At 47.8% G+C, this 11,425-nt stretch overlaps 1 long non-coding RNA gene across 1 annotated transcript; it reads left to right on the top strand.

Annotated features, from left to right (window-relative positions):
* Positions 1–9,491: 9,491 nt before the first annotated feature.
* LOC119395554 (uncharacterized) lies at positions 9,492–10,053 on the top strand. Its single transcript, XR_007416446.1, has 3 exons — positions 9,492–9,628; positions 9,831–9,902; positions 9,974–10,053. It is a non-coding gene; the product is annotated as an uncharacterized LOC119395554 (long non-coding RNA).
* Positions 10,054–11,425: the final 1,372 nt, after the last annotated feature.

Genomic DNA, 11,425 nt, shown 5'->3' with positions numbered 1-11,425 from the left:
AACGACGACGAAGTAAAAGAAAACACTGGACAGGCGCTCACTCGCAACCGAAGTTTACTAGGAAAAACACGCATATATATAGGTGATGTGCAACATAAACAAAACAACAACTAAAAACACCAAAAGCGATAAAAAAAAGCAAACAAGTCTCAGGCAAGTAAGAGCAAAAAAAAGCAGGTATCAAACTCTGCAGGTGCGGCAAAGGTATAAAAATTCTGCGTCACTCAGCGCAATAGATGGCATGCTAACACACTTATCTCCTTTTCTTCTAATGTGGAAGGCCTCGATCACTTCCCTTGCTACCTGCTCTTTATGATGCGATAAAATCATTGTGTCACTGAAGAAGGGTGCGCAGCCCATTCGTGGCAATGAGCGGCGAGAGAAAACGGCTTTGTTTCTGTCAATGATCGTTCGTGTTCACGAAGACAAACGTTAACGCATCTTCGGCTTTGGACAATGTAGGTTCTCCCGCATGATAATGGTATTTGCCACGAAAACGCAAAACCCGGTATACCGTTTAGGTTAATTTTGACCGAGAGGGGCGCTTGGCAACGTGCTGTGTCGGGGTACTTGCAGCGGCATTTAGCTACTTTAAATGTAGATGATCCGTTTCGTGTTCCACATTCTTCTGCTCTCGTAGAGTTCCTGCAGCAAAAAAAAACCCCGGTAAATGTCAGGCTGTTGGTGTTGACGTAGAAGACTTATTCTACTCAATACCGCATGATGAATTAATGAGACGTGTGAAAATGTGCGTATGTGATTTCAACGATGAACACGCCTTTTATAGTAGTTGTCAAGTTCCTCTGCAAACCTTTCTAGAGTTAGTATCATTCTACCTGAAATACACATTTGTTAAACACGAAGAAGATCTCTACATTCAAAAGAAAGGAATTTGTATTGGTTCTATAGAGTGGCGCCCATTTCTTGTGAAATATTTTTGAGCTTTGTGCAATTACCTAAATTACTGGTTCATAATAAAGTTTATTCCTCCTCCTCCTTGTGGACAGGAAGTCGGCACAAGGTTTGGATGGACTGGCAAAACATATTTTCCGCTATGTTGATGATTATTTAGTGCTTTTCGAACGCTGGTGATTATTGTCGATATTCCGTCAATATCTTGAAGGTGTTCCGCGCGAACGGCAGTGGTCTCAACTTCATGGTTGAGATGATGAAGGAAGGAGCCCTCCAGTTCCTAGACCTGCAGTTAGAATTTTTACCCACTCATGTTTGTTGGCGCCACCATCCTCGTTCACTGAAGCCACTTCTGAACTTCACATCAAATCATTCAAAAATAATAAAGCAGGGTTTAGCTTTTTCTTGTGTCCGTGCTGCATTGCAGAAATCCTGTCAGGATAGATTGCAACTAAGCTTTGATGAACAGGTTGTTAGACTTAAGCAAGCGGGTTTTCCGGAACACGTAATTGCTCAAGCGTGCGAGAAGATGCACGAACGCCTAAAAACAAATGGAACGCAGCCTGGGAAAAATGAGCGGACCGCTAGAGCAAAAAAGTACGTGGTCCTACCGTACACTCACCGAGTAGCACTCGGTTTAAAAAAATGTGGCCAAAAGATATGGCGTCGACGTAGTTTTTTCATCTCCTCATAAGCTTGTGTAGTTTGCGCAAAGGTACAGAAAAGCATTGATAAGCGGAGGAAAGGCAGGGAAAGTGTTCCTGGCAACTGTGCAATTAACCACACCTTCCACTATACAGATTGCAAGGAGGCCATAGTGTACCAAATACCATTATCATGCGAGAGAACTTACATTGGCCAAAGCGGAAGATGCGTTAACGTTGGTCTTCGTGAACACGAACCACTGACAGAAACAAAGCCGTTTTCTCTCGCCGCTCATTGCAACGAATGCGGCAGCGCACCCTTCTTCAGCGACACAATGATTTTATCGCATCATAAAGAGCAGGTAGTAAGGGAAGTGATCGAGGCCTTCCACATTAGAAGAAAAGGAGTTAAGTGTGTTAGCATGCCATCGATTTCGCTGAGTGACGCAGAATTTTCGTACCTTTGCCGCACCTGCAGAGTTTGATACCTGCTTTTTTTGCTCTTACTTGCCTGAGACTTGTTTTTTTTTTCGCTTTTGGTGTTTTTAATTGTTGTTTTGTTTATGTTGCACATCACCGATATATATGTGTGTTTTTCCTAACAAACTTTAGTTGCGAGTCAGTGCCTGTCCTGTGTTTTCTTTTACTTCGTCGTGGCTTAGTGAGCGCTGTTTCAACTGTTTCGACCAGGACCTGTGGGCCTGCGACGACCAATGCGGCATAGCCAATGTCGTCCGCCCGAGACCATTTCTGGAGCTCGCCATGCAATTTCGCAGCATGGCCGAGTGCGAGTGTAAGCAAAAGATGGAGCGGCGCTCGGGCACAGGCGCGAGCTCGGCAAGCGCGAAGCAGATAAACACGAGGCAGAATAGAAGAGCCAGCCCAGAGAACGGGTGCTGTGTCTCTCTCCTTATTTCGCTACAATGTATATATATATTACTAACAATACCTACATTCTAGCGAAATAAGGAGACAGAGAGAGATGCAGGCACGTAGCCAGAATTTTTTTTTTTTTGGGGGGGGGGGGCAGGGCCTAATTGTTCGAAAGGAAGTCTTTCCATGGCAAAAACAAAAAAAGTTGCGAATATAGAAGGCTCGACGAATTTAGGGAGGGGGGGGGGGCTGGCCTCCCCTTTGCCTACGTGCCTGTATATATATATATATATATATATATATATATATATATATATATATATATATATATATATATATATATATATATATATATATATATATATATTTACTGTCTTTATGCAGGGAAAAATGACTGAAACAGGGAATTTTTGTGCCTCAGAAAGGGAATTCTTCGGCGCAGGACGGAACATCACTACGGCGATTGTTTGAGCTCATTCTGTTAAAATAGCGGGCAGGACCCGAATAGTTTAGTTCATGGGTTCTCAAACTGGGTTCCACAGAACCCAGGTGTTCCGCGAATGAAATCGTAGGGTTCTGCGCGCGGCCAGAACGAATGCGACCCACTCCCGTTTTACACCCAGTCACAACTAATTTATTTATTTAGACAAGCAAATTTGCATTGCATTTTGCATTTAACGAAGCTACTGCACACTGCGTCCGCACATCGGGTCCTGCGGGTAGCGAGACGGCCACGAGTAGCAGCACTAAAGACTCGTCGTCACGCGCGGAGCGCTGTTATTTTATGCTCGTGAGCGTTCAAACCAGTTCTGGCGACATTAAGGGGCACCTCGGCGCTTTATTTGTGGCTCATGGCGCGTCGGTGTTCACGTGGCACAGTTTTCATACACAGTGATCTGCCACTGCTCTGTGTCGGTTTTGTAATCAAAACGGGCAACGAGCGCTTTGATACGCATAAGAGGCATCGCTTCGTGCCGGCTGTGGGCTACACGAGCATTCAGGCTTAGCTTTACGACCGGTATATCGGTAGACGGCCGTTTCGCTGTGCGACTGGCACGCCTCCCTTTTTTGTTTTGCGAAATATAAAATAGGCCTCTGTACGTCCGGTGCTTCGTTTGCGTGAACACATATTGGTTACGGTGGGCGGTGTCTGAAACATATACGCCCTGCCAAGCTCGGCCAGAGGGTGCTTTCGCCGCCTTTCTGGCGAAAACCGGTCGCTTGTTTCCCCGCTCCCGCCTTTTGACTGCGCTCTCCCAGCACGTTCACGCGTCCTGCGCACGCTGTCGTCGGCTTGCCGTGCACGTGCAGCCTCACGTGTTACTTGATCTGAAGGTTTAAAAAGAATCGGAGATAGATCAAACATTTTCACGGTGTGAATCTCACCAGAGGAGAGCGGTTGATCGACCACTTTTGCAGGCTTCTACATGCTGCGCTATCAAGGCGAAGAGACTGTGCGAAATCCCTTTTCCTACCTGGAGTGGCTGTGTTCTGTTACAGCACCATTTTGTAGAGTTACGCTAGACTGAATCTAGAAGAGTTAGCTGCCAGCCTTACTTAATTTCTTGCTATCGCACTTATTGCATCACCCTCGCGGTGAAACTGGGATTTTTATTTGTCTCTTGTCATATCTATCGTCCTACGTGAACAGAAGAAAACCGGCATGCCTTGTTCCTTTAAAGGGATACTGAACAAAAATTTGAAAAAGCTACGAAAACACTTGCATTCGTTTCGGACGACACGACTGTTCCTATAAACAGCGTTTATTTCACGTAATTTCGAGCCGTTGGCCGTATTTTTAGTGGATTGTGATAGCGCGGCGGCTGCACGCCAGTGCGCTTGTCGACGGCTGCGACGTCGAATGCTCCAGCAAGAGGGGGGCAACCGGCACGCTCTCTCCTGCCCTGCCACATCCCTTTCTCCCCCTTTCCTCTCAAGAACACCTTCCCGACCGTGAGAACACGTTTTGAGAGAGACGCGCGGCAGCGGGAGAGGTTCTTTGCAGTACGTTCCACATGGGTCTCCTTTGCGCATGCGTGGCCACGCCTGGCAACCATGCGCAGCGCGCGCTGGCACCTAAAGTCCCTAGATTTTTCCCTGTTCTTTCGACTTTACTGGCACCCGCCTCACGCAAACGCCTGGCCTTGGAAAATATGGGCAGCGCGCGCCAGCAGACGCCGCACGCCGACGGTTATGAGGACCCAACTAAAAATGTCGCTCTACAACAGCCGAAATAAAACTTAGAAGAATAGGAAAAAGGGACGAAGGCTCCCACGCGGGCACATTTGAAAGAAGTATTGGGCCTGCAGCTGCTGCGATGGGCGATTATATGCGCTGCACGCAGGCATCCACATCGGCCCGCGACCAATGCATCTAGCTTCATGAAAATATTAAGGGTCTGTGCTTGTGCTACTCCATTCCATCCGACACAGATGTTACTTCAGTACATTTTGAAGGTGAAAACTTAAGCGCTGATAGAACTGAACACGCGCACTGCGCCAGGGCTCGTCTCATCTCTTTGTAATTCGTCCTCGTTTGTGCTGAAGTTCTTACCTGCTAAGTTATGCAGCAACTAGGCTTATTAACGTGAGCGTTCGAACGGGTTGGTAATTCATCTAGAACATCATCTTCATGGCTTTCACCTTCCAGTCGTCTCAGGCAAATGCATAAGGGACCCTGAGTTTTTATTGTACTTCAGTACAGACCATTTCATTGGGGCATCTTAGCACCTCCGTACGGTAAACGCCATAAGTACGGCAATATCTACCGCACGCAAGTGTCAGTCGCTACTAACAAATCCCGCAGGTGCCTTACATCTTATATATTCAGGTGCTGTCGCCACTGCAGGCTCCACAGTGACCCGCGCCGCAGGCAAAGTGGCACGGAATCTGCTCTCAACAAGTGCTGAGCGTAGTCGCAGCGGCAAAGCGGCACTACCCCTACGCTCAGTATATTCTAGAGGCCGTACTACCGCACTACCACACGCCCAACATGCCTGTGCTCGGCCGCGCCAGAGAACATCTGGCCGCGCCGCCGCGCTCGCAAGGCGCGTGTCTCCGTTGCTAGGCGACGGCCACGGATGCGCAAAGGAAACCCATGTGGAACGTACTGCAAAGAACCTCTCCTCGCGGCAGCGGGTGGCGGCTTGCGATGTCGATTGGTAAGCGATTTTGCAGCGAGCACGCTTGGCGAGTCAGTATCCGCCGACTTTCGCGTCACTTCCTCTCTAGCTCGCGGCGCGGACGCTATAGACGCGCCAATTTGCGAAAAATGCATTAAATTCATTATTTTCTCCTAGTCTCTGGCTGAAATGAAGGTTGTTTCAACAAATTTCAGCACCCAATCTTTCAATTGGGCCATTTATCTCGGCGGCGAAAATTTAGTTCAGTATCCCTTTAACATCTTAAAGCACTGTGCACTGCATCGGATTGGTTCGTGTGATATGACGTGTGTGGTTGGATGAAAGCTTTGGGTAAGTCCAGGGACTGGTGCTGCCAGTTACAAAACCAAAATGCTTTGATTCAGCAGCTTTTCGCAATATTTGCGCAGCTTGTACTAGTTGCGCAAGGCTGGAACCGACAGCGGAACTGGTGTTCGGCCTAGCTTCTTCTAAGGTTTTGCTAGTAATACCAAGCTTTTGCTAGAGGTGCAACGTTTTAACACGAAAGTGTTTTATGCCGGGGTCCACCAAGATTTCAATGACGTATTTCCGTCACGGAAATGACCTCTAAAAAATGTACACGATCAGATGGCAAAGAAAAAATCACAGCGTATCCACGAAGTGAATGATGATGAGTGGGCGAAGCTGCGGAGATTCATCGGTAAACCGTGAATCTTCCGTGAATTCTGCCCAGTACATCATCACCGACGTGAGATCGGGCGCGTTTATACTAAAGGTTCGATGAGAGTTACGACGACTTGCAGCTCACTTTAATTTTACATGTACAGGCGCTCTCAGAATAATTCGGAACGCCGGACACGCAGCAGCGCGCCGGCGGAGTATGCGCGCAGAAAAGTAGTACTATGGTCTGCGCGTGCGCGGTCTCCCTAGGAAAAAACGTTGCTCCGTATTGCACCTAGATTCGCGTTGTGTTGCTACAAAACGGTGCCCTGTGTGTCCCTTAGCGTTTTGATAAAGGGCGCTGGGTGGGTGGTGTCTGTGAGAAGCCGCGTGTGCGCACGCACGCGCGTAGGAGCAGAGCCGTCGTGCGTGTTCGTGTGCTTGGATGACACTTTTCTTTTGCTACGTTGCTTCATATTTATTATTTGATCAGAATATTTCCGGTAGGCGACTGTGACTAGCGCTCGCAAAGGACGGTGGTTTCATCTGATGCAACCGTGAACATATCGGTGGCCAGATTGATAAGGAGATACGAATATATTTGGAACACGGTGTAAAAATATTCAGGTGTTGACACTGCGCGCCTAAGCGGCCAGAAAATGTTCGGTCGTCGGTCCGTTGAGCGGTGCGCCATCTAATGGCTTGAGGCGGAGAGCGGCCGCGATAGCCGAATCACGGTGGTGCTGCGTCATCGCCGCCGCGCTCGCCTTGTGATAATGCTAAAGAACACCTAGCGCTACCCTTTTGGTGCAAGACAACGCCAGTCTAGATGCACTAGGGAGCGAAACTAGCTCGCTAGGGAGGCCGCGCATGCGCACACCGTGTGTGCATTTATCCGCCGGTGCGCTCCGCCGGCGAGCGGCTGCATGCTCGGCGTTCCGAATTATTCTGGGAGCGCCTGTACGCTGTGAATTTTCATTGTTTAGAAACACATTGCTTTAGAAAACATCTGGCGTCTTTCGTTAAGCAGCTGGCGTCTTTTCGTTTTGCTTTAGAAACATCTGGCGTTCTTTCGTTTTGCTTTTAGAAAACATCTGGCGTCTTTCGTTGGTTTATTTCATCAATCAACGGCGTTTTGAACAAAATTTTTATTGTTTAATCACGCACAGGAGAAATCTCACCATGCACTACATTGGAGGTAAACAGTGGCTGCTAATGGGAATGAGAGACAGAAGAAGTCGGCTTTTAGCTAACACTTGCACTTCTACTAACGTTTCCTACTGGAACATGCCAATGGCTGCTAATGGGGAATGAGAGGCAGAAGAATTCGGCTTTTAGTTAACGCGCACGCTGCGAATTTTTTATTGTTCAACAACGCACAGGAAAAATCTCCCACCGGCACCACCTTGGAGATCAAGATCTGGTACTAGCGTTACGACTGGTTACGCACTACGACTACGAGGGACGAACGGGTGCCGCTTTAAGGAGCTTCGCCCCTAAAAAAGCTCCGTCACCGAACCCACGACCGCTCGGTCCGCAACAACAGATGCCGGGCGCGCTATCCACTGCGCCACGGTCACAGACTCTAGAGGCTTTGCAAACGCGCCTTTTATATCTACCACTCTCCCGGTCGGCGTAAGGTCCCTGTATTTTTCAAAGGTAGCGCAAACCATTGTCCGAAAAGGAAAGGGAGAATGTCCTCCCCGCCCTCTGCGTCCCTCCTCTCTTCTTCGCCCTTTTGTGCTCCCCTATTGGACCAGGCCCGACACGTGACCAGTTCTCCTCGATGACCCCTCTGCCTCTTGCTCTGGCGCCGGAAAACGACGCCATTATTGGGCGTAGAAACACCACCGCATGTGCGCGCTGTACGTGAGCGCAGTCTTCTTATAGGTTTTTACAGTTTGCAAGACGCCATCGGCTGCAGCCAGATGCCAACTTGTTGCGCTGTTGGCTGCTCGAACAGCATTGCCAAGGGTGACAAGCTTTTTGCAGTTCCTCGTGGACAGGAAAACCTCAAACGGCGAGCGATATGGCTCCAGCTTATCGGGCGAAAGAACTTCGATTGCCATGACGGGAGGCTTTGTGAGGTAAATCGACCACTACTAAACCCTTTCGCGTATATTTGCCATTCGAACTCTTTTAGGTGGAGCTGAGGCTCGATATGCCTAAGTTAGACAAAAAAAAAAAAAAGCGGCGTGACATTATCGGCCACGATTTCTGGCACACGATATTACAGCGAAATCCTTAAGGGGCTGATATACTCCAGCGTAACGTCGACGCGCGCGCACGCTCGGCACAGTGACGCTACGCTAACAAACGTGCAGCACTCTATAGGCCAACGCGCGATGAGACTGACGCGCCCAGCGTCCGTCAACGCGCCCCGGCTGCAGCCGGCGCGAGATGCGACATGCTGCATTCCACGCCGGTGACGTTATCCAGACTGAACTGCGTCTGTGTCTCTACGTGAAGAAGGGACGCCGAGTGCGCTCAATTGCGCATGCGTCAAAGCGACGTAGTGCGTCGCGCAAGTGGGAGTATAGAGTGCTCTGTTTTCGCGTCAACGTAACGTGACGAACGTAGCGTCGCCAACTCCCGCCGCCGCGGGCTGACGCGAACGCACGTCGGAGTATAACAGAGCCTTTAGTGTCCGCAATTTATTAATTGTTTTGCGAAAGTTTACTGCAACATTTGAGAAAAATTTTTTTGCAAGATCTCTGTTTTCTCGCTTAGCCCTGGCGCGCCCCGTAGATTTTACAAAATTCATTTGCCAAAAGTCGTTAAAAACTTACTCTGAGAAAGTCGGACCTGTTTTTTTTAGCGCTCATTTTTTTAGTGCTCATAAATAGAGGGTAGTGATGAGATGTGTGCGATAAAGAAATAGGCATGGCAAGTAACTAGCGTCGATTGATGAACGTAATTTACTTAGCAATATGCTGCAAAGCTGGTTGTGTGCGAATTATAATTTTAAACGCTGTTTTAAACGTATGTTTGTTCTCTAGCCCTCTCATTTTTTCTCCTGAACTATATAGTTATTTGAAGCGAATGTAAGTTTTTATTCTTTGTGTTTTCGGTTTTTATATTTTTTTAATTTATCCGCATTTCTCAGTGTTACTGATATCCCGTGTTTAATAATAACTATTATAAGACAGTTGCTGCATGTTTCTCTCTGATGCGCTTTATTATTTTGTTGTAGTTTTAAGCACTTCGGCCGTATTTTGTTAGGCAAATTGCAGAGAGTCATTGGATAATGTCTGTATATTTCAGAAACACTTCACGGACGATCAGTTCGAACCAGTCATCCTTGCGAGAAATGGCTGCAAGAAGCTAAAGCCAAATGCGGTTCCCTCCCTATTTCTGCATCGGCCAGTCCCGAAAGAACGAAAGCCGCCCCGCAGAAGGGAAAATGAAGTTGTCCATGGTAGGGCCTTTTATATGTTACTGTGTCTAATTTAATTTTGCTGTTTACATAAATATACAATGAGCGTGCGTCGCTAACAGATAGAGTGCCTCCTGCTTCCATTTTCATGAGCTATGACTCTGAATTGTTCTGCCACAAACTATGTGTCTCATTGTGACGACAAACGTTCTTGCCTGTGTGGTTACATACCGCATGCTTACAGCTTCCGCCTCGAACAAGCCGGGACCATCCACAGAGACAACCTCAAACCTTGAACCGCCGTGTGCCCCATTTCGTGAGTTGAAAGCTTACTGTGATGAGCATTCTTGCCTTTAGTCTGTGTACTTACACACCACACGCTTACAGCTGCCGTCTCGGATCAGCCAGGGCCATCATCTGATACGACCGCAGACCCTGAACCAGCGTCCGGCCCATTTCGTATAAGTGTAAATCACTGTGACAACAAACATTCTTACATCTAGACTATGTACTCACACACCTCATGCTTACAGCTGCCGTCTCAAACAAGCCAGGCCGCAGGGTGGAGACAAGTCGGCAGTCAGAAGCACCGCTTGCGCCGTCAGTGGAAGCAGCGCTTAGAAAGCGCATATCGGAGCTGGAGCTCAAACTTCAAGTAAAGGAACAACAACGTTTACTTGCTCATCGTAAAAAAAGACAATCAGCTTCACAAATGAACAATTTAGCGTCTGGACTGCAGCAGTTCTTGAACACTGATCAGATAAAAAGCCTCCATAGGAAGACGATGAGAGGCACGCCATGGACTGAGAAAACTTTGAGGAAAAGCCTGCACCTATCGTGCGGAAAGCAGGGTTATAAGCTTATGAGGGAAATGGGGCAGCCTCTCCCAGCAGAACGGACGTTGCAGCAGCATCTCCAAAATTACAAGTTCCAGCCTGGTTTGCTTCACGACTTGATGACAGCATTCGCTTTAAAGGTATCTTTTTTATCACGTTCCACAAATCGCTCTTATTTATTGGCTTAGTTAAGTTTAACTACGTTCAAGTTACGTGCGGTCAACATATCTGCTTTTTGTAGGTCGAACAGATGGAACCAGAAGAGCGGCATGCGACGCTGATGATCGATGAAATTCAGCTGACACCTGGAATTGCGTATGATGCGTCGTCTGGAACAGTATTTGGAGCACCAACGATGCCCTTAGCTGACGGAACGTTGCCTGACGGATGTCAAGCCACGCATGCAGTTGTTTTCATGCTTGGTGGTATCCGCACCCGCTGGAAGCAAGTTGTAGCATACCATCTCACAGGCAATTCTTTTTCAGCGAAGGCAATGAAGCAGGTCATTGTAGATATAATCAATGAATGCGAAAAAATAGGCATCAGTGTGCATGTTGTCGTAACAGATATGGGGGGAGGAAATCAAGCCGTGTGGAAGCTATTTGGAATTGTTGTAGGTAAATACAGCAAACCGAAAATCTCGTGTGCTCACCCACGTGACCCTAACCGACAGCTTTATTTTATGCCAGATGTGCCCCATTTACTAAAAAATCTTCGTAACCATCTTACTCGTGGGCAAGTGATTACGTTGCCAGCAGACCTTGTCGACAAAGTAAAGCGCCGTGGACGCGTGGTTTCAATCACACCAATTGAGCGCCTTGTGGAGGTGGATGCCGGCGCAGACCTTAAACTGGCACCCCACTTGAAAGCAATATGCGTACAACCAGGACATTATGAAAAAATGAAGGTGGGATTAGCCTTCAGCTTGTTTAACATTGACACTGCTGCCGCATTGCGCATGCTTGTGGAAACGAAGGACGAAAAAATTTGTAGCGAAGATGCC

This window comes from Rhipicephalus sanguineus, chromosome 6, assembly GCF_013339695.2.
Source record: "Rhipicephalus sanguineus isolate Rsan-2018 chromosome 6, BIME_Rsan_1.4, whole genome shotgun sequence".
Lineage (NCBI taxonomy): Eukaryota > Metazoa > Arthropoda > Arachnida > Ixodida > Ixodidae > Rhipicephalus > Rhipicephalus sanguineus.
The sequence above is the reverse complement of the archived record's forward strand: the minus strand, read 5'-3'. Positions and strand labels throughout refer to the sequence as shown.